This window comes from Agelaius phoeniceus, chromosome 34 (assembly GCF_051311805.1).
Source record: "Agelaius phoeniceus isolate bAgePho1 chromosome 34, bAgePho1.hap1, whole genome shotgun sequence".
NCBI classification, from domain to species: Eukaryota; Metazoa; Chordata; class Aves; order Passeriformes; family Icteridae; genus Agelaius; species Agelaius phoeniceus.
Window position 1 is genome coordinate 2,808,300 of NC_135298.1, and position 26,558 is coordinate 2,834,857.

The following is a 26,558-nucleotide window of genomic DNA, read 5'->3' on the forward strand; positions in this document are numbered from 1 at the left end:
TCACTTGTTCAATGTCAATGTGAGACATCAGTGCCATCAGAAATTCCCAGATGGGAAGCCCTTCCCTGGAGTTCCCTGGCTCTGGAGTGGGCTGAGGTGGGAGCCCCGTGGGAGCAGTGGGGCAGTCGGGTAAAAGAAGCTGCAGCCCTGGATGTCTTCAAATGCATCCAAAAATTGCACATGGAAAAGGAAAAGGACTTGTGGGTTTGGGCAGACAAAGATGAATTTGTTAAGAGTCCATTGGAAACAGCACCTTCAGAAGGAACAATTATTGTTGGAATGCTCCCACATGGAGCAAGAGCAGAAGGTTTTAATCTTGAGCTCAGCTGCATTTGTACCAGTGAAATATCACTATGATAACTAACTATATGCATTTATTGTATAATAAGACCTTAATATATATATATTTGTATACTTATATATATATATTTTATATATATGTCTGTATCTATCTGTCTATATGTATATCTATGTATGAAATAATAATAATGTGAAATAGTGCTGACAATACTAATTTGGTAGCTTTGGCTGCTCAGGGATGTAACTCTGAATACCCTACAGAACAGGATTGGCCAGGGCCCTACTGTCAGTGGTCAACTATGTGAGATTGTATACAATGTAAAAAGGAGGAAGGGATGAAATTGGCTATTTCCCCAGGGTTTGGTGATACTGTGATGCAGAGTGCTTTGTCTGTTGCTGTGAAAAATACAGGGATGAAGCCTGCAGGGTTTTTCATGTCCCAGACTGCACAAGCTGCAGGATTGGTTGAACGGGTGAAGGGGTTGTTAAAAGAGCAGTTGATAAAATGAGGAGATGGGAACCTTTGCCCATGGAGAACCCATCTCCCAGATGTGCTCCATGCCCTGAACAATGGCCCACGGGGGAAATGGAAACCCCCTGGCTGTGCACGGCTGCCCCCAATTTGCAAATCCAACCATGGGCAGTGAGACTTGGACTGCCTGGGAAATTGTTCTGGCTGTGATGGCCCCTGGCAGGGCCAGCCCAGAGGCTGCAGGGCTGGGCCTTCATGCATTGGAATTCATGAGGAGAAATTCAAAGCAAATGAGAGCTCTCAATACTGAAACAGGAATTCAGATTCCTCCAGGACACTTTGCTTTGGTAACTGCTCCCTTGGAGCTTGGCCTTGCAAAGTGTTCATGTCATGTCAGGAGGAATTGATGCAGAATATCCAGGAGAAATTACAGTAATTCTGTTAAACAATAGTGAACAAGATTGGATTATTCAACCCTGTGACAGGGTAGCACAATTATTGATATTGCAATTTTAGGAATGATTGTGAAAAAAGGAGCTCCAGCTCCAATCACCACCGTTTGTGGAGATCAAGGGTTTGGATGCAGCAGTCCTAATAATGGAGCCAGAGTGTGGGTCCGGAGGCCAAATGGCCCTCCCGCGGCAGCTGAAGGAGCAGCTCCTGGGAAAGACAACTCTGAGTCCTGAAAGCTGGGCAGGAGCAATGGGAATGTGTCCCTGCAGCCAAGGACTGTGTGTGAGAGCAAGTAGATGTGACAGGATATTGTTTTACACATGCTGCCAGACCAAATCTCCCTGTTTGCCCCAAGGGCCCCTTTGGCAAATGCTCTGATCCACGGGGCTCCATGGGAAGGCTGCTGTGACACAGAGGGACTTGCACAGGAATTGCATCCAGGAGCCTGGGTGCCCCTCAGGGACTGGGACCCGGCCCCTTCCAGCCCGAGGGGAAAGGGCCCCCCAAGCCTTGTTAGCCCCAGACAACATGGTAAAGCTGAACAGCAAAGGGCCTGGGGGCATTATTCTGGAATTCAAAAGGTGCCAGCTCCATGGACAACAGAATTCTTGTTCCTAACTCCAAGGAGATTGAGAAAAAAGAATGAAGAAAGGTGTCACTGAAGTACTACTGATGTCTGTAAGGTGTACCTTGATAGTCAGCCAGAATCTTTGTCTGCCACAAACACCTCTAGTGTTTGACCAAGGGGTTAGTCATCAAAATGTAATGATGAGTTCTGAAGGATTGCTGAGCTTATTCTTTTGTAATTCTTTGCTAATGATGATGTGCTTTGCTGAGCTTATCCTTTTGTAATGCTTTGCAGCTGTGCATGATATAAATGCCACAATTCCTTCAGTTGGTGTCTGTGTCTTTGGTAGTGACCCTGCCCACTGGTGAAACAGGGCCCCCTCTTGCCTAAGTGTTAGCTGGGAAGGCAAAAAGCCTCTCTCCAAAATTGCCCCCTTGCTCCTTGTTCCCCCCTTCATACCCTGAGCATGATGTGCTCTGGTCTGGGCTGTGCCCGGGGTCAGCTGGGGTCACCTGTCCTGGCTGTGTCCCCTGCCAAGCTCCCCCGCAGCCCCAGCCCCTCCCCAGCGTGGCTGGACGAGGGGCAGGACAGGCCTTGGCTGTGCTGCAGCTCAGCAAGAACAAAACCATCTCTGCGTGCTCAGCGCTGTGCTCAGCACCCGGCCCAGCAGTGTCTCAGTGCCAGGGGCTGTGCCCTCAGTGCCTGCCAGGGCTCTCCATGGCAACTGCCAGGCCAGGTGCCCCAGGTGTCCCCCCCAGTGCCGGTTGCCATGGAAACAGTGCCCAGCCCTGCCCCTTTCTGTCTGGCTGACCTGGCCTTTGGCCCTGGCAGTGCCCTTGGCTGCTGGTTCCTGGTGCCTGAGCGGCCAGCGCGGCACAGGGCAGGTGGCCATGGCACAGCCCCCAGCAAGGGATCCCCTCTGGCTCTGGGCACTGACACCAGCCCTGAGCAAGGGGCCCAGGGCTGCTTTCCATGCCCACCAACCATCACAATGCTTTTGCCCAGAAAAAGGTACTTGGACATCCATAACTCTTTGTTCTTATTGTCACGTATTCTCCTAAATCCTAATTGTCCAAATTTTTATTACTTTAATTATATTACTGTTTTTATAACAATTTACTTACTATTGAAATTTTAAACTTTTAAAAACAAGTGACTGGTGTTTTTCACACAGTGCCCAACACACAATATCCCATGTACTGATGTTTCTGGGGGAGCCATTTACAACACCGGGGGGTCACAGGATGTGAAAAACGCCAATCACTTGTTTTTTAAATCTTTAAAAGTTTCATAGTAATAAAATGGTTAGAAAATGAGCAATATAATTAGAGTAATAATAACTTTGATATTTTGGATTAGGACAATATGAGACAATACAAACAAAGAGTTACGGACATCTGGGTACCTTTTTCTGGGCAAAATAAGCCTGAAAAAAGACACACTTTAAGAGAGGATTCACCCTTAAAAACAATAACCTGTTGCATATTCATACACCTCATACATGATGCATAAATTCCATTCAAACCGAGGAGTCTGTTCAGTGTCAACTTCTTCCTCTGAATCCTGACGGCGTCTTCAGGGCTGAGCAGGCAGGAAGAAGTTCGTTTCCTCTGCTAGGAAAGCAATAAATTCTCTTTCTCTGAAAGATTTAGGTGTCCTGTGGCTGCTATCTCGCTGCAAGTCCTTTCTTTTTAAAAAAAAGTATCTCACATAGCATAGTTTCTATTTTGACATTACGTAATACCCCAAAACTAGATTTAACACACTACTTAAGAAAATTAATACAGCATAACTTTCTGACATAACACATATAATATTCATTTGAATATTTGCGAAAAGCCAATCATAAAATACGCATTTTTCCCATAGGAGGACTGAGCTCCCCCAGTTATTCCCCGTACAGGCGGGACCCCCCCTTCCCCTCAGACCTCTCCCGCCTTCCCCGCGACGGCCAAAGTCCCGCTGTGCTGCCCCCGGCCGGCGACCACGGCGACATCGCCAACCCGCCCGGGCCCCCGGGCTGCCCCGAGACCTCTCTGGCGTCCACGGGCGACGAGCAAGCCCCGCCGATGGCCCCGATGGTGCCGATGGCCCCGCCGATGGCCCCGATGGTGCCGATGGCCCCGCCGATGGCCCCGCCGATGGCCCCGCCGATGGCCCCGCCGATGGCCCCGCCGATGGCCCCGCGGCCGCCGCTCTGTCCGGCCGGGCCGTGCCCGGGCCGTGCCCCGCGAGCTCCGCTAGGCGGCGCCCCCGCCCCCGCGCTGAGGGGCCGCTGCCGCTTCCCGCCCTTCGCGCCCGCCCTCAGCGGCCGCCGGGAGCTGGGGCCGCTCCGCCCGCCCTTTTATCGGAGCCATGGAGAAGGAAAACCGCTTTAAATTGTTCATGCCGCCGCGCCTGAGCGCTGGGCAGGTGTCTGCGGGCAGATCCCAGGTGAGCGCTCGGCCGCGGGGGGGACAGTGCTGGGCCCGGGGAGTGCCCGGCACAGCCCCGGCCTGGAGCACACACACACCTGCCCCTTGCCCCGGCACAGCCCCGGGCTGGAGCACACACACACCTGCCCCTGCATGGGCCGAGACGGCTCCTGCCTACTCGTTTCTGGCATATGCACAGACATCTTCGGTTTGAATTTCAAAGACTTTTGTTGTTGTTTTCCATCAAAACTGAAGGGAATCATCTTCTCGAGCATCTGCTCTGTGCTGTAAGTCCGCGCTTGATGTGGGTAATTGAGCCCAGAGAGCGAGCAGGGCTCTATCGCCGGCCGGGCTCTGTGTACAAATCACAAACGGGACGGGACTGCTGAGGAACTGCCTTGAGCTGTTTTCTTTTCCAGCATCAGTCTCATTACACGGTGATGACAATGGGAAGATGTCAGCAGCTCACATCCCAGGCAGCAGACAAAGAACTTAATGTTACAACTTACTTTCAAAGTTTTTTGACCAATCACACAAAGCAAAAGCATATTGACAGTAGTTCTATCCAACCACTGTAAGCACAGGTACCTTTGGTTCAAACAATGCTTGCCTTTTTTGAATACAATACCTGCTGCTTGTAAGCCTTAAAACACAATGCACAGAGCTCCATTATTAAGCTTAGAACTTCCTAATATCTCGCTAGATAAACTTTTCTGTAACTTAGGGAGTTATTCTAGACAAACGTTAATACACAGACCATTGTTCTATTTGCCCTTACTTTTCTACTTTTTAAATAATTTTTCTGCTGACCTATCTCATGGCTCCTGCTTGGCTCTAATCACAGTTCTGCTGCCTCTGAGGCTGCCTTTTGCAGCTTTCCCAAACCCCTCTGATTTGATGGATTCCCACAGGCCCCACTCAGATGCTCGCACTGGTGTTGGTGTCTTGGTCTCACCAGATCAGGTGTGCAGGGAAAATGTTCTGTCCCCACACTGAGTTATGGGAATTCAACAAGTTATTTTTTCATGTTGAAGCTCCTTATGAAATATGTTGAGATTCAAATGGGACATTCTGACAGCAGATGAGTTAGCTGTTTACAGGATGAACCTCTGTGACTTAAAAACCTTGTAAAAGGGTATTTTCATGCTGAAACATAATCAGATATAGTTTAGAAGTGCCCTTGGAAGCAAAGCAAAAAAGAAATATCAACTACTGGTCTTCAAAAAAGTAATTTGTCTCCTTGAGTCCTTTGCCATGCACCAGGGCCCAGCCAGGCAGGAGCTGCTGAGTTCCCTGCATTGAAAGCTCCCCTTTGGCCACAGTCTATAAATCAAACTGCAGGACACCAACAGTTTGATAAACCACTGGGCAGGAAGAAGTGAGTTCCAAAGCCATTACCAATACCTTGGGCTTTGAAATTTGTAGGCAGCTGTTTTATTAATGACCAATTCTATTTTCACATCATCTGTAGGGATTTTTTATGGATTTTATAATTCTTCTTTACAAATGTACCCATAAGGAACTAGTGTTTAAATTTGTGCAGGGTTTGAACAGATGCTCAGATGATGACTTTAAGCTGCCATTTGATGTGTCAAACCGTGGCGAAATCACTGATTCAGGTACGATTGGAATATTTGCCATGCACCTTCTTTAGATTTTTATATCTTGTCAAGGTTTAATTTTCATGAGTAGTCTCACAGTTTCATATCTGTAACTGTTAAATACAGTTTCACTGTTACAGTTTTTAGAAAGACATTGACCAAAATCTCTTCATGTTTCAGATACAATTTCACAGCAAGTGAAACTTTGCTCTGAAGTAGATGAAGAGGTCAGCTAAGTATCAACTCTGCACATCTAATTCCTTGGGGTCTTTTGAATTTGTTCCCAAACAGTGCCTAAAGCATTATTCAGTAGATATTTCAGGGCTAAAGGAAGTAGGTAAAAGGGAATAATGTTTTCTGTTTCCTGTTTAAAGCTGAATCACTTAGAGGAGATATTTGTGATTTAGTGAACATGCCTGGAAACAAATCTTTAAAAATTAAGGTGACTGCAATATTGCTGTTGTTCTTTCTTTGTTTGAAGTGCCTGTGAAGTCCATGAGCTTTAATTAGAGTAAGATTTAAACACTTAAGTATCCTTGTGGAACTGGTTCTGAATATTCTGTTGAGGGGCAGAAGGGTTGAAGTCAGAGTATTCTTTGGAAATCTGAAGTAGATTATCCCCATTGCCTTGTCTGGCTTTGTTTTATCTGTAAAACAATGAATTCAGTGGTTTCCAGCCTTGTCTGGCTTTGTTTTATCTGTAAAACAATGAATTCAGTGGTTTCCTCAAGCACTGGATTCTTTTGACAGTGTCTTTACCAGCAGATCTCTGCTTTAGCACAACTCAGTCCAGCTCATTTTTTTTTGCAATAGCTTCTGTACTTTGCAGCTACAAAACACTCTTTGCTACCACAAAATAAAACACATTTCTAGCACTCTCCCTGCTGATTTTCATATCCCTGACAACTTTTTAGACTTTTTTAATCCTAAGCTATTAAAGCGCCATCAGGACTGTAACAAAACTGTGCTGCAGCCAAAACAAGGATGGTGTTTGGGGTGTTGTAAGTGAACCAAAGGGCCCTTTGGGCTCGTGTGTTGCTCTCCCTGCCTCGACCACTGGCCCAGCACTGCTTGTAGGACACTTTCAAGGTGTTCTAAGGGCACAAGGGTGGTGGTTTTCCTTCCTGCTGCGTGTGTGAGCAGAGAACTGCTGGGACACTTGGGTATTTGTAAATCCCTGGGTCCAGATGGGATCCATGCCAGGGTGAGGAGGGAGCTGGCAGATGAGCTTGCCAAGCCTCTCTCCATCATTTATCAAGAGTTGTGGCTCACTGCTGAGGTTGCAGATGATTGGACACTGGCCAGTGTGACACCCATTTACAAAAAAGGTAGGAAGGAGGATGCTGGTAATCACAGGCCAGTTAGCCTGGCCTCAGTGCCAGGTGAGATAATGGAGCAGTTCATACTGAGTGCTATCCCACAGCACTCACAGGATGGCCAGGCTATCAGACCCAGCCAGCGTGGCTCTACGAAGGGTAGGGCATGTCTGACCAACCTGGTCTCCTTCTGTGACCAGGTGACCGCCTGGTGCATGCAGGAAAGGCTGTGGATGTTGTGTATCTGGACTCCAGCAGGGCCTTTGGCACTGTCTCCCCCAGCACACTCCTGGAGAAGCTGCACCCATGGCTTGGACAGGAGCACTCTGTGCTGGGCTCAGAACTGGCTGCATGGCCGGGCCAGAGAGTGATGGTGAATGGTGCTGCATGCAGCTGGCAGCCAGGCACCAGTGCTGTCCCTCAGGGCTCTGTACTGGGACCAGTTCTGTTCAATGTTTTTATAGACGACGGGGATGAGGGCATCGAGTCCTTCATTAGTAAATTTGCAGAGGGCACTAAGCTGGGAGCTTGTGATGATCTATTGGAAGGAAGGAAGGAAGGAAGGAAGGCAAGAAGGAAGGCAGGAAGGAAGGCAGGAAGGAAGGCAGGAAGGAAGGAAGGCAGGAAGGAAGGAAGGCAGGAAGGCAGGAAGGAAGGCAGGAAGGCAGGAAGGAAGGAAGGAAGGAAGGAAGGAAGGAAGGAAGGAAGGAAGGAAGGAAGGAAGGAAGGAAGGAAGGAAGGAAGGAAGGAAGGAAGGAAGGAAGGAAGGAAGGAAGGAAGGAAGGAAGGAAGGAAGGAAGGAAGGAAGGAAGGAAGGAAGGAAGGAAGGAAGGAAGGAAGGAAGGAAGGAAGGCTCTGCAGAGAGACTTAGATCAGTTGGATGGATGGGCAGAGTGCAGCAGCATGAAGTTCAATAAGTCCAAGTGCTGAGTTCCACATTTTGGCCACAGAAATCCCCCACAACGTTCCAAGCTGGGGACAGTGTGGCTGGACAGTGTTGAGGCAGAAAGGGCCCTGGGGGTGCTGCTGACAGCCGGTTGAATATGAGCCAGCAATGTGCCCTGGTGGCCAAGAAGGCCAATGGCTCCTGGCCTGCATCAGGAATGGTGTGGGCAGCAGGGGCAGGGAGGTCATTCTGCCCCTGTGCTGGGCACTGGTGAGGCTGCACCTTGAGTGCTGTGTCCAGTTCTGGGCCCTCAGTTTAGGAAGGATGTTGAGGTGCTTGAGCACATCCAGAGGAGGGCAACAAGGCTGCTGAGGGGTTTGGAGCACAAGCCCTGTGAGGAATGTTTGAAGGAGCTGGGCTTGCTTAGCCTGGAGAAGAGGAGGCTTAGGGGTGACCTTATTGCTCTCTCCAACTGCCTGAAGGGAGGTTGTAGCCAGGTGGGGTCGGTCTCTTCCACCGGGCAGCACTGACAGAACCAGAGGACACAGTCTCAGGCTACAGCAGGGGAGGGATAGGTTGGATATTTGGAGGAAATTTTTCACCAAAAGAATAATGAAGCACTGGAATGCTCTTCCCAGGGAGGTGGTAGAATCACCATCTCTGCATGTGTTTATAAAAAGACTGGACATGGCACTTGGTGCTATAGCCCAGGTGTTGGGGCAGAGGTTGGACTCGATGATCTGAGAGGTCTCTTCCAACCTCATTATTCTGTGACTCTGTGATTCTGTGTGTGTTCATGGCAAGATCACAGGTACTCTTGGGCAGAGTCTCTGAAGCTGCTTTTACTTAACTCAGCAGTGTCTGTCAGAAGGAGAGGACAGAAATGGTGTGAAGAACCTGCTAGAAGGAATTTTGGCTTCACTGATAATTCTGACAAAACTTTATTGATTTTGGTGGACTGCAGTTATCCATGTCTTTAAGCCCATCTATTTGCTGATGTCTGAAGGGGGTTTGGGATATTTCATTGTATTTGTTTCTCCTGTGTGCTCTGTAAAGCCTTTTGATACATACATAGAGGATGCACAAAGATTTGTGCATCCTGTGCATAAACTTGGGCTCCTGATCATATATCAACTTCTATCACCATCTGTAGAAAAATATTACTCTTGTGATGTTTCTAAGAGATAAATACATTATCTACAACAGTATTAATTAGATATTATGTACTATTAATTAGATAGTATTTGAGATTAAATTGTGGAACCTATTTCAACAGAATACAGAAGCAATGAATGAATTGTTCTCAAAACTCTACAAAGAGGCTGAGAAGATCAAGCAGTGGAAACTGACTGTGGAAACTGAATTAAACCAGAAAGAAAGAAAGCTCCAGGAAAATAAAAAGACTATTGAAGCACAGAATAAAGCCATTCAAGAACTGCAGGCCAGTATTGTATAGTGTACATTAAATAAACAAAGTTAAGTGCTTCCTGATTCAGTATGACACTATTATTGATACAATTAAATCTTAAAGACTGTTGCAGTTTGGTTTGTGCCTTGAGAAAATGATTATTTTGAGAAGTTGCAGGCACTTGTCCCGTGTGAGTGTTTGTCTGAAGAATATACCTGTGTCTCATTTGCTGCTAAATTATTGTTCATTAATTATTGCATCTTTCATGCAAAAGATGACTCAGCATGTAATACCAGATAAAACAGACTTCTGTCTACTGATGCCCCAAATTACTTTTTCATGAGGGATTTGAGAAGTCAAAGTGCATTTCTAATCTATTTTTCAATAACAGTGTCTTTTTGCATTTGTTCCCTATGAAATTAGTTTGAAAATGAAAAACTCCATTTGAAACTGGAAGATGAGATATGTGAAAATAAAGATCTCTTGAAAGAGTAAGTAATAGAACCAAGTATATATTTTTGTGGTGGAAATGATCAGTTTCCATGTGGGCAGTTTTATGTAGCTGTTAAATTTTGAAGGTCATTTCCATTGTTACTCCTTAGGTACACAAAGTACTGTGCACTCCTGTGCAAACAGGATATTTTTTCCCTCCTTTAGAGCTGCTGCTTCAAGGCATCTGTGTAATGTGCTCAAGGAAACCTGCACTCGCTTCACAGAGAAGACCAGCAAACGTAAATGCTTTTTTAGCTTTTATTGATCAGAGTAAATGTACTTCTAGCTTTGCTCTAAATTCACAAACAGAAGAAAGAGGAAGAAATTTCTCATGCTGTTTAGAGAAGTTCTCCAGTTGGGATCGACTGGATGTGGCTCTCAGAGTGAAAAGTGAATTTTAAGTGGCTCACAAAATTGGAAGTGAAGCCCCAGGTCTAACAGACTTTTGGTTTGTAATGCTGAATGCAGAGGGCTTTTGAAGCCAGTGAAATTGTTTGCTGAAAGGTGCCAGCCTGGGAGCTCTTTGGGTGCCCAAACAGTGACCCAGGGTTGAGGCAGTGCCCACAGCCCTGCCTGGCCCTGGCAGCCGCTCCAGAGCAGGGCAGGGCTCCTCAAGGCTGCTCAGCCCATTGAAGGTTTGCAGGGCCATCCACACACTGGGAATATATTAAGACATAAGAAGTGACCCTTCATGCCTGTTTTTAGGCAGTAGAATCTACTCTAAATTCCCAGCACTCTCTAACAAATTTCCAGGGCTGACATTTCCTGTTTTCAGCCATCACACATTTATGGGGAGAAAAGGTCTTAACCCCAAGGTACAATGAGTAACTGGAATTCTTCTCATGAAACTGAACAAGCCAAGACAGTTGGATAACTTAATGAAGTTTAAATTCTTGAGGTTTTAAAAGATGTTCTTGATTGGAAGTTCTACTTTATATGCAATTTAGAATTGTTATTCTAATCATTCGAATTTTACTAACTTGATCCTGGATACTTAAGAAGTGTCGATTTCTTTTTAGCCTTAATTCTAGAAACACTTGTAGGTAGATGTGCTGCTCTTTTTTGATAGCTGTTTCTTTTACTGTTCTCTTTTCAATTGTTTTCTTAGGAAAAAATAGTATCAATTACAAAAGTGGAAGAAGGAAAATATGGACATGGAGTGTTGCAATTTTCTAATGACAGCTCTGTGGTTATAGGTATCTGCTGATAGGAAGAAATTCAGTGCTAAACCCTAGATTACAGTTTAGAAATACTAACAGTGTTGATACATTATTATTCAACAGCATTAATACTATAATAATTAATATGGTCACATCAACTGATCCAGAATTACACTTTTCACAGAAAAAAGTATCTTAGGAAGGAAATTTAAAGCTGAGCTTGCTTAATGTTTCAATGAAATACACATTTTCCCTAAATTCTGTAACTTTTGGCACCATGTTTCATAAGGACTTATTTAATAAGAATGGAGCTGGTAATTCCTTTTTTAATTCATTTTGCTGATTAAGTATAATGACTTGGACAGCTGGCATTCTTGTTGAAAAGAAAAACTTTCTCATATGTTCTTGCTTTGATAGATGAACAGGAAAAGGCAGAAACAATACAATTGTATGAGGAACTTCATAGCAACATAGAAGTAAGTGACCAGGCTTGATGAAAGGAATGTGAGTTGTGTGAGCTGAGCTGAGTTCCATGTTTATGTTGGGATACTGTTTGTATCTATCATGTGTGGGTATCATGTCGTGTGTGATGCAGGAAGTTGGGTTTTCAATCCCTTTTCAAGAATGATTTTTGTGTTCCATAAAACACATTCAATGGAGAAAGTGCAGCAGTGTGTGGGGTGTGGATCCCTGTGATCTGTGGGATGGGTGCTTAGTGCTGGGTCACTGCCACAACTTCTGGCTTCTTTCTGGGCTCTGTTTCACCCACCTGCTGGTTCCTCAGAATGGCTGAGGTGGGCAGCAGCCCCTGGAGAAGTTCCAGGGTTTCCAGTATTGAACTTCAGATATTAAATTTTGTTTTTAGAGAATGACAGCGGCATTTGAAGAGCTTCGTGTGCAAGCAGAGAACGACAGATCGGAAATGAGTTTCAAATGTGAGAATTCAGTTTATTGTGTTTATGCAGCTGGCTCAATTTTGTACTTCATAGCTTGTGTTCCACATGCAGGGCCAGGGCAGACAGATGTGAAGGGCTGGAATGGTGAGCAGGTCACCCTGAGACACTGGGACCCTTCTTTTATTCATGCAGCCTTTGTTCACTGCCTGGCCCCTTCTGTTGCTGTTCCACTGGGCCAAATTGGGAACTTTATTTTTCAAACTGTCACTCAACATTGAAGTTTTGTCTGTGAAGTACAGTCTAGAGATCAGTGCTTATTTCACATAGTTGGTTTATTTAAATGATAATGCACTAGTGTATAGCTACAGAAACTTTAGCTAAATGCTCTCTCTCTGTATGTATAGCCTGGTGTGTTCCTGTTTCATTTTCACATGCTCTTTTCTGTTTGTATTTTGATTATAAAATCAAACATTGCCTCAACAATTACTCTTGGGAAACAAAAGGTACAGCTGTACAATTCCAAGCAATCTTAAAGTGGAAGTTGTATTGAACTTGGAGTATATTTCAGCTAGAATGTTAACTGTGGATGTTTACTGTATCTCAAAAGTAAAAGAAGAAGCAGAAAAAGTGGACAAGTTTGAAAAAGAATGCAAACTGGAAGTCAGTCAAAAGGAAAAGCAGGTTTGCTCATTTTACCATCTCATATGTAGAGCTTTGTTTGTGACTAAAGGGGCAATGCAAGAGCCAAGAAGTGTTTCTGGGTATTAGTAAAAAAGACAAAATAACATCTGAAGCTGCATTTAAGTCAAATTCTGCTAAGTTTAGTGATCTTTCAGTACCTTTAGTCTACTGGAATTTATGGTTTGATTTTGAATTGGAGAACTTTTTTCTTTAGAGTAATGTGACTTGATCAATATTTGGCTAAGATTATATCTAGCCAAATATTTTCTATCTGTCTGTCTGTCTGTCTATCTATCTATTTAATCTAACTTGAATGACAGCAAAATGTCTGCTTATCATACCTGGGGTACAAATGAAAATTAGCATCTGTCCCTTTTCCAGACTTCATGATGATATTTCTTGCATTTTTCTAGATTTCAGCTCTCACCATAGAGAGAGATGAAAAAGATGATGTCATAAAAGACATCAAGGCTCAGCTGCAGACGTCACAAAATAAGATTGCTGACTTAATGGAAGCAAACTGTAAGAGTTCTGCCTGCTGTGTTTAAATGTAATTGTTTATAGAATTTAAATGTAATTGTTTATGATGGTTTATTTATGAGATGTAATTGTTTATAGAAGCATAGGAAACAGGGTCATGATAGCTTTATTCTGTTGCTGGTTGGCAGCAGAATTTTGGGGCCTTGAAGGAGCTGCTCCTGTGGGAGCAGGACTGGCAGGGTCGTTTTTAGGGTGAGTCAAGCACTGAGAGCTTTGGAAGATTGCAAGGGGAAAATATGTTGCTTCAGTTTTGCAAATTTACAGTCAGGCAGATGTCACTGAGGAAACTTACTTTTCAGAAGTTGATTTTCAATATTTTTAAGCCATCTATATTCAAATTTTATCCATTATTTTATAGTATATGATGTCAGTACCATTGGTCTTTGTTAAATTCTTTAAATGTATGTAATTTTCCATTTTTAGCAGTACTTTTTAGTAAATATCCTATTTTTAAAAATATTAACATCTTTTTTTGTTTAGTACATCATGAAGAAATGTTAAAGGAATCCCAGGTCAGTAAAGAACATTTGAGGGCAGAGCTGGAAGAGGCTAAAATGTCATTGCAAAAGGCAGAGGTACCCCTTGCTTATAGTTTTACAGTAGAAATAGACTAGAGGAGTATTTGCATAAATAATTATGGATACTTTAGAGATGAAACAGCTGTAGCTGTTTGTTGCAAAACATGTTTAGAAATGATATCATGTCTTGAAGGTTACTCAAAAGAACTTGGAAACTGAGCTCCAGACTAGAGTGAAAACGTTAATTCAGGTTACTGGAGAAAAGGAAGAGCAGGAGGAAGAATGTAAAAAAATGAAGGCTTTGCTTGCAGCCCTGACAGAGGAGTTGGAGACTTCTGTTGCCAATTTGAAAAGCTTGCTGCAAGAAGAGCAAAATAGGTAAATTAATGAGTTTCAATTCCAAGAGTGATCTTACAGGTTGCAGTCTATGACAAAATCACGAACAATTGGAAATGAAGCTGAAATTTGGAGGTTTTTTCCGCACAGTGGTCTAAATGCAGAGAATTGAATGTAAATTTTTTTGTTGGTGATAGTTGATACTGGTCTATAAAAAGTAAATTTTTGCCCCCTCCAACTTTCATAATTCTGTCTTTAAGAAATAGAGATTTCTGTAGGTATATATTTGTTTACTTTTATGTCTACTGTTCTGAGGTTGTAAAAGTGTAATTTGATATGTGTTGCAGGCAGATTCATCATCTGCCTGTTGAACGGTAAATGTTCTTAAAGTGCTTGTGCTAAAACTTTGTCTTATTGTCCTTGAAGTTTCAAATGCAGTGAGTGCTTTGTACCCTACATTTGGGGTTTTTAATTTACCATTTTCTTAGATTAAAGAAATATGAAGATGATTCAAAGCTGCTTACCTTGGAGCTCCAGAAGAAATCTGCTGAACTGGGTAAGGCTTGTAGAAAGGCAGAAAATGAGCCAGGCAGTAATAAAAATGCTTTCTGCTGTTGTCTGGAAATGGACTGTCTCTAGTAGGTGGAGAAATGATTTTACAGTACCTGTACCTATCAGGAATGCCTGAATTTATTTTGACTCAGCTGATCCCTTTTCTTTGGGGGTCATTGGTGCTGGCAGCAGCCAAAGGGCAGTGCTGTGCAGAGCTCCAATAGTGAGACCCTTCCTGCATGAATTCTTCTGGAGGTAATTTTGGTTTCCAGCTAAGAGCAGCAGCACTGCAGGTGCCAGGAGTGACTTCTGTAGCAGAGATGAAACCCTCCCATTGAGGTTTCTGGGACCCTGCCCATGCTGGAAGTGGAATGATGCTGGCAGGGGTTGTCTTTAAATATCATAAATGTGATATCCTGTGCTTTCTAGGGATGTGCTCCTTAGTCCCCAGAGTGAGAGCTCTGCCTGGCTGCTGAGAACTTGCAAAAAATACCAGCACTGTCAATGTGCACATAGAAACCATTTGGAAGTCAGTAACAACTGGTTTCCTTTCTCAGCATATCCATGTGGTACCTTCAGCAGTTCAGATTTTTTTCTGGAACAATGCAGGTGCATCAATACTTGCAGAATACTCTAGTCTAACAGTCCATGGTTTATTTGAAGCTATAATTGTGGAAAACATAGAAAGGCTCTAAACTTTATTTAAGATAAATATTTAGTTTCTCTTCAGATAGAGATTTGCTAATGTCTGAATCATTTTTCAAGTCTACATTTAGATTAAGTCATAAATTAGCTTTTCAGCTTCTTAACTTAATCCAACAAGTTTTGAGAACTGGGTATTGCAAAGGGGTAAATGTTTTATACTGCCTGCTAAATCTGAAAAATCATTTCTGTTCCATTAATTTTACATTCCATGTGCTGTAGAAGAGATGACTAAAGTAAAATGTGATAAAGAAGTGCAACTTGAAGAGCTGTCAGAAACTCTGGTAAATATTCATTTTATTAATCTCATGGCATTTGCTCTTCATATGAAATTCCTCTTGCTTTGTAAGTATCTTAAATGTCATAAATAAACACCATCTAGTCTACCTTAACATTTCTACTAAACTTTCTCACACACAATTTCAGTGTTTTCTTTGAAGAACTTTTTTATTGCCGCTGTTTTTCTTGTCTCCTCTGCTTTTGGTTTTTCTTTTCTCCCATGGTTTTGGTTTTCCTTCTCAAGGTTTTTGGTTATTTCCTTCTTTGTTCATGCCCATTCAAATGCCACTCCCTGTGGATATAAAGTTTTCCCATTTGTTCTTCCTTACAGGCAGGTAATTAGCTCTGGCCTCTGTGAACCCTGCTGTACTGTGACACAGGCCCATTTTCTGTCACAGAAGTCTCAGCTATATGAAATACACTCTTAACAGAGGTTTCTTTTCATTATGATTTTAGATTTACAAGCCTAACAAGAATCCATATCAACTCAAGTTAAGATAGTGGGAAATCAGGTGTGCATTTCACTGTGTTTGCTTGTTGTTCTAATCTGTGCATTGTGTTCTGAACTGAGTTTCACTCATTTTCTAAAATGGGCAAATTGGAGGACTTTGACTGAAGAAGAGTCTTGAGGCTACTGTAGAAAATATGCAGAGAGAGAAAAATGTGGAGAGAGCAATGAAAATGCTCTCCAGATGAGAGAGGTCTGAAGTAGGGCAATAGTAACATGTTTTTAGAAATAGTGAAGTTACACATCATGACTTGGACACAAGTTTCTGCATAAGAAACAGCACCCAGAGCAGTGTCCCACCCTAATTTTGCAGCCCAGGTAATTAAACTCACAGCAGGGGACAGACATGAACAGCACTGGTGTCACAGTTCACTATCTCACAGCACTTCCAGATCCCAGCAGAGACTGGAAAGATCCAACCTGGATAATCCATGCCATGGATGTTGTTGGGTTCTTCTGAAAGCCTCGTGCTCTTAGTTCATGTCTGATAACCTCCAGCAGTTGGAGTTTGCACATGGATACTCAAAACTCTTCCTTTTCATTTTGCAGAAAGAATTCCAGGATTTGAAAGCACAGCTGACAAGTACAGCTGAGAAGGAACAAGATTATTTAAAGCAGCTTGTGACTCTGAAAACAGATCTTGAACAAGAGGCGTATGACCATTTTGAAAATATAATATGTAATTAGTTTTGGTGGAGCTGCTTTAATCCACAGTGAAATGAACTATGATTGTTTTCTAATGAAAGTTTTGAACCAAATATATGCCATTAATTCTAGACTTACATTTCTAAATTCCACTTTCTCTATTTGTATGTATTCTATGGCATATGTAGTTGTTCCATATCTCTTTGACTTATTTAACAAGAAGAGAAAGTTTCTGAATTCATGGTTAATCTTGCTTTGAACTACATCATCTTCACTAACCATGAGATTTATATAAAAGTTGACTCTGATTTTCTTTCCTTCTTCTGTCACCTTTTTACATCTCTCTGACTCTGCTGCAAAGCTCATATTTGTAGATAAAGGCCTGGACTTCTTTCAGCATGGAATAAGACTTGATAATGGGTATGTTTAATTTAAAAGGAGATTTCAAAATGCATCTTTTTATTCCTCTTGGCCATTTGTTTGAAATTAGGTTAAGGAATGAACAACTAACAGTGTATCTCAGTAAGCTTTCACTAGAGAAAGAACAAACAGCACAAGAGAAAAATGCTGTGGCTGCAGAAGTCAAGAAACTGCAAGAACAGCAAGAGGCAAGTTGTAAACTTCCAGGTTTCATGAAAGGACAATACTCAATTTGACAAATTACTCAGTTTTACAAATTAGATGATGAGCTGCAACATGACTTGGGTCTGTAGAGTACCTGAGCTGTTTTTTGTGTTTGAGTTGGAAAGGAAGTGTATTTACACTTGTGAGCAAGGCAGCTCAGTGTGCTTTGGATGTCTTTGAATTTTTTAAGAAGTCACTTTGAATTTTATTTCTTTGCTGACACATGGGTCTTTATTTAGGATAGTAAGAAAAAAGAAGAAAATACAAAGCAGTTAGTTGAAAATCTAGAAGAGGCAAATAGCCAGCTAAGGCAAGTAAAAACAAATATTAATAACTGATATTGTGAAAGGAAGTAGACTCAAATAGTTAGTTGTGTTCAAATGCTGCTTTCTGAGATTGTTTTGATTAATGTTTTTTCTAGATTATATAGCTAAAGAGAAACTATTGAGAATTGCTGTTGGCCAAGTAGAAATTTTCTCAGATTAGAAATACCAATTGCTGCAGGAACAGTGTTTGCCATCATTTTGTATTACATAGTAGGAGCTGTCTTGTTGTGCATTAGACACCTCAGGTGAGAAGGCAATGAAAATGGAAGGTGAAGGTTATGGATTAAATGTGACAAGGCAAAACTGGGTAAGAGTTACTCTCTGTATCACCAGTTCAATAGACAGGCAGCTCCCATGTTTCACAGCTGCATTGCAATAGTCCAGGTGAGGATGTATCTTCCTTGGTTTAGCTGGAACATCTTTTCCTACTTCAAAAAAGTATGGACAGTTCACACATTGACTTACTGGGCATGTTGCTGCATTTTAAGAACATTTTCATTGAGCAGCTTATGAAGTTCCCATCAACATTAGCAGCTCTTTTTAGAAAATAAAAGAAGGGTTTCTTAGAAGTACTGAAAATAAGTTAAAGGCAAGAAGGAAATATTTACTAATGCTTGTTAATTTGGCACTTAGAAATGAACTGGAGTCTTGGAAGGAGAAAATGGCAAAGACAGGTGAAGAGATGAGAAGTACACTGGATGAAAGAGAAGAAAATGTATGTCATGTGTCATGCAAATATCTTACAGAACCTCTGGGACAGCATTAAATGTAAAATCTGTGTTGGGATTTTTCTGCAAAGCTCTGCCTGGGGGATGTGATCTCTGCCAGAGGTTTCTTCTCTCTCAGCTGCTGCCAGCTGTGCCATTGTGTGTGCCCATGCTGAGCCCTGGTATTTCAAAAGACAAGCACAGTCACGGGGATCTTCACTCTTTGCTGCAAGTTTCATATTAAAGATTTGGTTCTTTTCAGGCAAACAGAGAACCTGCTTTTCTGATTTTTCATATACCCACACAGTGATGGATGGGCTCTGGATTAGCTTTTTATATGTAGTGTGAGTTTTAGCTTAAATAGATTCAAACATTTTTACTTTTCTTTCTGTTGGTTCAAAGCAACCTGGGGTTTTTAGCAAATTTCAGAATTTCATTGTAACAGTCAAAGATTTACAATTGTCATTTCAGGTGAAGAGTACTGAAAATGAAATTTCAAGAAAGGAAAACCATTGAAGATTCTAGAAAATAATTGGGACAATTCATTTTTTCATGGATGTAGGGAACTTCATACAAGTGTATTTTTAAATTGTGAAGATATTGGGGATTTTTCTTCTTCTTTCTTAAGTCTCTAACAACTAAGGAACTGGTTCACTGCTATTATTTAACATCTTGTGGTACTTTATGGCTAAAACTCTGATTATTCTAACATGTCAGCTGGTGTTGCAGTCCCATTGGAACAAACCAGACTGGTGCAAGTGCAGGTTTGAGAACATTTACAGGAATTGCTCACATAGGGAGTCATTTGTAGAACTTACTAATGAATGTCTGAAATCTCTCTTTCAGATGAACAATTTAAAGAAGCAGGTGGAAAATAAAACCAAATGCATTGAAGAGTTGCAGCAGGAGGTGGGTAGAGATTTTCATTTCACAAATACATAAACACATTTTATTTTGGGTTGCCTTTTCAGCAGGTTTGTGTCTGCTGTGATATCTTTAGATACACCTATGTAATTTCAAAATTCTCCTTTCTTATCCTAACCCTGAGCAAATTAGGGAGTCATCTCAGGAATCACTTGATTTGTTAAATGTGCCTTAATTTGAAAAGAGCAATTACAAAAATAATATCTTTAATGAACTTAATTTTTCATTTAGTGCATGGTGTTATTTTTGTACTTGTAATAAGTATCTCAGTTACCACTTGTAGAAAATAATTCTGCACTGGCACAAACTGTAGTAACTTCACTGTAAAAATAAAGAACTTGTATTTTTTGTCATGACATCTTCACACCTTCTGTCAGCAGCATCTTAGTTGTAATTCCCATTCTGCACCTCATTTGTTATTCCCTGCTCTTGCTCAGGAGGAGCCTTTCTTAAGGTCATGAAGAAACAGTAATTATCACAGAAATTAGTTGAACATTCATTTGTTTGAAGAATTGTTCTGGAACCTGAGCTGCACAACAGAGAGTTATTTGCCTGATGAAAGCTGGAATTTCTTGATGCAGTTAAACCATTACATAATTCTATTTACTTATTAAGGTACAGTGCTTGTTTTGTTTTATTTCAACAGAATAAGGTGCTGAAAAAGAAACTTACTGCAGAAAGCAAGAAAAGCAATACTTATGAAGGGAAGGTAGGTTTAAATAACATCCTGTAGAAGATGAGGTGAGTGTTTTTAAGTGCCACTGTAAGTAATGATAATACTTGTTCAATACGTTCTGAGCTGCTTTGGGATCTGGGATACAGACTTTGCAGGAATGAGCTCACAGTTTCTAGAAGATGCTTCCATTTTTAATCATTGGGCACTGACTGTTGGACATTTAAGAGATGGATTCACATTGCAATTAATGATGTTTCTGATCTGTTCCTTTTTTTTTTCCTTTTATTGATAGTGGACTGAACAGGGTTCAGCAACCTCATTGTAACAGAAAAGCATTTAAAAGACATATACATATATGTATATATATATTACTTTTTTAAGGCTGTTCTTTAAATGTGCTCTGCAGTGGCAATCCCTCTGATGGGAATATTGTGTCCAGCTTTGGGTACTGCACTTGAAGAAAAGTGGACTTCTTTGAGGATATTCATATGATAACCTTAAAAGGAAAAACTGTAATCAAGATGCACAGCTGGGAGAAAAATGTACCATAAAAGCTGTGAAAATCTGATACAGATTTACAAGAGAGGGAATCAAATCTCCATCTGTATTTGTTTTTTTCTGAGGCATTCACAGCATTTAGGGTGACTGCTTAGGGCAGTCTTCCCCACTGGGCTGTTGCCATTCTTTCTTTGAGTATTTTCCAACTCACTTCAGGCCAAAGTTCAACTCTTTATTAAAAAAAAAAGCTGAACTTTTAAATAGGAAACACTTTAATCATATACCTGAACAGTAACAGTGTGTTTGTGCTCAAAAACAAGAGGTAAGAAAAAATCATTAACACAGTAATTCCTAAACAAATAACAGCAGCAATTCTGCATTCTCAAAAGGTGAATAAATTGCAGTTAGAGATGGAAAATATGAACAAGCAACATAAGGAAGCAGTTGACACCTATCAAAAAGACATAGAAACAAGAAAAGGAAATGAAAATAAACTTCGTGAAGAGGTGAGAGGTGTTAATTTTTACTGCAATTTAATTTTTTTAATTTAAAATGTTTTTATGAAGCTTTATTGGCCAGAGTCCTTGCTCTTCCATTTCAGACATGAATGGAATTTGTGTATGCCTGTGAGCAAAGCTTTAGTACATGAGGTGCTTAGGCTGACGTATTTGAATATGTCTTTGAAAATAAGAACTCCATTAAAACTTCTTGCTTTCAAGATATAGTTCAAAGAAATTCCACCCTTGGTATAAAGTCAGCATAGTTAAATTAGACTATAACTTCTCCCATGTTAGTATTTTTCTGCCCACATGTTTTTTTTTGATGGCAATGCTAAGAAATGTTAGGGCAGAGTGCTTGAAATGGCCTTTTGGTTTGAAGTGAACTTGCCTGCCATGGCTGTACCTTTGATCTTGCCCATTTTAACAATCTGCAGAAAAGATGAGGGATTTGAAAGGGATCTTAAAAGCAAATAAAGCCCAAGTGGGACTGCAAACTTTGCACCCACAGGGGAAAGAAGAAATTAGGATTTAAAAGAAATATATGGTTATGTTGATGAATGAAATGCAATTTATTACTGACAGGTAGAAAAGATGAGGTTGCTTTGTGATGAAACAGCAATGATACAGAGAGAAACTGATGCCAGATGTCAGCACAAGATAACTGAGATGATGGCACTGATGGAAAAGCACAAGGGAAGAGATTTTCCTGCTTGCTGTGGTTTGCAGTGTGTGATACCATGTTAACAGCATGTTTATAACTTGTGATACCACGTTCATGACCTTTCCAAAGCAGAAACAGGCCTGAATCTGGGAAAAGGAAGCTGAACACATGCTGGACTTTGCATCATCTAAAATCAAATTCATTTGAAGATTTTCAAAAGATTCCTATGGGCAGATAAATTCCATTCATCTAAACTTCTGGGATTTTTAGATTTTTTTCAGTTCAGGCTTCCTTTGATACCATCTGAGTGCAATATTTTTCAGTATCAGTTTAGGCTCTTTCTCTGAGATGCCTTAGTGACTGTCAGCAGTTTAGCCTGACACATTTTAGTTTTCCTTTCTGTTCCTCTATTTTGCAATATCTTTAGCAGATACATTAATAAAGATGGCACAGCTGGCTCTTAGTGCTGAGCACATATTGCTGCACAGAAATCAAGCACTCTCTGCCAGTCCACAAAATAATACTTGAATTGAGCATTTTCTGGTTTACAGTTTCTGCAGAAGCATCAATGAATCTTTTCTTTCTGAATCTTAAGAGCCTGGTTTGAAAAAAATGATGTTTTAAGACTGGATAACTCTTTAATTGTAACATTTAGTCACATGTTTTGAGTTTGTTGTTGGTTTGGTTTTTTTAACCCAGAATGAATATGATAAAATGGTTGAAGAAAAAGATGCAGAGTTAAAAGTCTATAAAATGAAACAGCAAAAGCAGTTCTCATCAGCAAGAGCACTGGTAAGGAGTACTTTCCAATGTTCAGTAATTCAGTGAAGGGGCTGATGTCCTTGTGGAGTGGTTTTATGCTGGCTAAGGGCCAGGCACACACAACAAAAACACTCACTCATTTTTCTCTGCTGTAGTTGAGCAGAGGAGGGGAAAGAAAAATTCAAGTTGAGCTAAGGATTAGGAGAAAAACACTTTGAGGGTAAAGCAGATTCAAACCTAAATAGCATCAAAATTTTTATTATTAATAGGATTAAAAATGGGTAATGAGAATTAAAATAAACCTTTAAAACACCTTTTTTCCCAATCCCTGCCTCTTGCCCACCAACAGCACAGAGAGACAAAAGATGTGATCTTCAGTCAGTTTGTGACTTCTAAAAATCTTTTTTCAGGTTGCTTAGAGAGTTTCTTTTTCCTGCTGTGCTCTGGGGTCTTTCCCACCAGAGACAGTTCTCTGGGAACTTTTCCAGTGTGGTTTTAATTTTTGCCAGTAGCAGTCCCACCCAAGCTGCTGCAGCAGATCTTATTCTGGGCACTAAAAACTCCAAATGTTTCTAGAAATGAATTGGAGTAGCAGTGTGTTTGTGTCTGCTCTTGCAGATAGTGTGTCATGCTCTGACTTCCCACTTGGAATAGGAAACTTTTGTTTTAAATATTTCGATTGTGCCCTCTCACCCCTGTTCTCCCAAGTGTTTTAAGGTCTTACCTTGAACATTTCTGATCAAGTTCCTGTTTCTTATAGTGCTTCAGTCTTTTTAAACAAGCTAAAGCAAAGCTTCAAGTATAGGGCTGAAAAGCAAATAGAATTCTCTTGTGTATCTAATGAGTGTCCCTGTTAATTACTGTCTCACTTGGGACTGTTTTCTTTTTTCTGGGCTGTGCATAGTTAACCCTGTCCTTTATTTAATGGTTTGTAGGAAAATGAGCTGTCATGTTTGAAAAGTGAACTGGCCTCCCTTAAGGAACAACTGAAAGCAGAAATTGAAGAGAAGGTGGAGTTTTTTATTCACTGAGCAGTGGGGGTGAGAGGTGTGGCCTGGGCTTGTGCTGTGGGAGGAGTTGGATAAGAAATGAAACTGAACAGAAAGACAGGGACTTTTGAATGCTGGGGTTGTGCTAAACCTGGTCATATATTTGTGTGAACTTTGTAACACTCTGTGATTATAGATTATATATAAATTAACAACAAAACAAAACTCTCCTTTAGTTTAGTTAATTTTAACTAGCTAAAGCAAAAAAGTTCCCTAAACTGTAGGGGTTTTTCAGTGACTTTTGAATGCTGAGGTTGTGCTAAACCTGGTCATATTTTTGTGTGAGCTTTGTAACAGTCTGTGATTATAGACTGTGCTGTGTAATTACACCAAGAAGATTTTTAACAACTGAATTCAAAGAAATATTTCCTTGCTGTCACATAATTCTTTGGTAGGAGAATCTTGTAAAAGAGCACTCTCACAGTATGATTCCTGAAAGTGAAAAGAAACACAAGGTAACTTCAACTTTTTAATTGCTTTTAGAATTTGGTAGTGTTTATATGTGTAGAATCAATTGAAGTGCCATGATAATTTATTTGCATTCAACAAAAGACATTGGAATGCTTTGGACTTCAAACTTTTTAAATTATAGAAAATAAAAATTTATGTTCCTGGGACTCCTAAACCTTGTTTAAATCTATACAGTGAATCTACTCATGTAAAAATAGAAAGTCTCCAAATTATATTCCTAAAATAAAAAAGATAAAAATAAAAAATATCTCCTTCAGTGCAGGAAGCCCCTTGGGCAGTCCAACACTGAAGTTTTGTAGCTCCTAACAGTGAATTTTTCTTGTTGCATTTTTCTGCCTGTATTTCTTACTTCTCTGTAGATGATTTTTTTTCCCTGGGATAAGAAGGGATTTTAAAGGGTCCTACCATTCCATGGAGATATTAGACAGCAGTTTCTGGAAGGGCTCCCACTGTGTAATTTTTCTTGCTCAGTTGTTGATTTTTTTATGTCTCTGGAATTGTTTTACTCAGTCTTAAAAGTGTCCATTTGTAAAGGCACTTTTCCTCTATGGAAGAGAACAAAGCTGATCTAGCTGTAAAAATGGTCAAAGTGTCAAAGTAGTCCTGACTGCAGAACTTACCCTTCTTCCCTGTCAGGAGTTCACTTGTGGGTTTCATATTGGAGCAATGGAATCCAGCACCACTTTGATGTTATCTGTCTGAAAAAGGACTGCACTGGACCATTCAAGGCTTCTTAGTTTAACTTCTAGTGAAAAGACTATTTTAAGTAACACCAATCTTGATATAGCTATCAATCTTTCTCTGAAAGCCTTTTCCTGCAGTTTTGTTTGTTCCCATTTTCTTTGATGTTTGATATGGTCCACATGTAGTGGCTACAGTTCAGAATAACCTGAATTTCTGCAGATAAGCATGAAGAACTGAAATACAATGTGCCATGAAACTCAGCTCTTCCATAGCTTCCCCTTCATTCTCCTCATTTGGCAACAAAAATAATACAAAAAATGCTATTTCCACCCCACCCCACTTTGTTTGGGTCATTGCTTCATGTTTGGATGGAAAGAGAAGAGTTCCACCATTTCTCTCAGGTGAATTCTTGGACACTCAGACTGTAAACTGGCTCCTGAGTTTGGCTTTAGATTCCATTCTTGCCCCATAAAATAAAATCTAAAAATAGAAACGTTTTCTTTCCCAGACATATGCTATCAAGACTCCTCCAATGGATAAAATGCACAGTGGAAGAAGCACAAACCTGCCTTCAGAGCAGAGCAGCAGGAAAAAGCAGAAAGTGCTTGTGCAGCTGGACACTCAGTCAGACAGCTCTGAGCACACTGACCTCCTGGTAAGAGTCAGAGAGCAAATCCTGTGCTGAGCACTTCTTTGTGCTCACTGCTGGCTCTGAGAATGAAAACAAACAGTTTGGGCTTCCACATTCAAGCCAATATTTATGTGTATATTTTTAATTGATTGGTTCTTTCTGGAATTGTATGTACATAATTAACATTCTTTTTATTGAACTGTTTTGCCTCATAATGACATCTTAATTTTTTTTATTTTTCATAGTTTAATATCCTTAGGGGGAAAGAAAAAGTAGTTTTTAATATAGTGTGAGTAAGTAACTTTTTCATTTATTAGAGCATAGTCTCGGAAGAAGAAATGTTTAAAAATTTGTACAAAGATTATCCACAAGCTTCACAATTACATTCCACAGCACCAAAAAAGGTATGTTAGCCTTTCCTAAGATTAAAGCAAGCAGTTAATCAGATTGTTTACAGAAACTAAAGGATGGCTTTATTTTCCTTCCTAGACCCCAGCTCCATCCAGTGTGAAATCTCCAGGCTCTGCTCTGAAACTCAAAACCATGAGGAGAATGCGCGAGGCGGGCTGGGCTGCGCTCTCCAAAATGGACAGGAAAAGGAAAATTAAAGATGTTGTAAAGTTCTTTGCTTGAAATGCAGAAATACCCAGTGCCCTGGCATTGCTTGCAGGGTTGTTTTTCTCTCAGAGTTAGTGCTTTGTTGCATTTTTCTGTCATACTCAGTGTGTTCAATACTGTGTTCATTCCTTTACACATATGAACTTTATAGATCTATAACTGCAACCTCTGCAGAGCCTTTTCCACCTTTCCTCCCTTGTGCTTCAAAATGTTGGGACAAAAATTGGCCAATTTGAAATTTTGAAATAAATAGAACTGCATAGAAAGTTGTTTCAAAGCTGTTTCTGGCATTAGAAAGTCTGGTTTTAAAGAACTTCTGTTCTTTTAAATTTACTCCATTTTTTTTAACACATAAATACATAGTGGAAGAAATGTTGCTGTTCAATGTATGTTCTTTTACCTGAAGTCCTCTTGCTTTTCCCTGCATTTTAATGGCTGTTAGATCTGTCTTTTTAGACTGTTTTGTTTTCAGTATGTTAAAATGGTTTTGAAACTTCTAAAATTGCAGTAGAATTGCTTGTATTTAAAAAGATTTCAGCTTCACAAGGAGTAAAAGATGCACGGTATAAGATCGTGAAAACAATGTTCAGATGCCATTAAATTGTTTATCTGAAATATCAAGTATGGGACTATTTGTTATTGCTTTAAATATTTGAACACAGACAGAAATCACCCACCAGCCTTCCTAGGGACCAGCAGA

At 40.8% G+C, this 26,558-nt stretch overlaps 1 protein-coding gene and 1 pseudogene across 1 annotated transcript in view; one reads left to right on the plus strand and one right to left on the minus strand.

The window, feature by feature from the left end:
• Nucleotides 1-26,558, minus strand: part of LOC143696362 (uncharacterized) — a 175,553-nt gene that overhangs the window by 132,394 nt on the left and 16,601 nt on the right.
• On the plus strand, nt 4,038-26,479 carry LOC143696383 (synaptonemal complex protein 1-like; annotated as a pseudogene).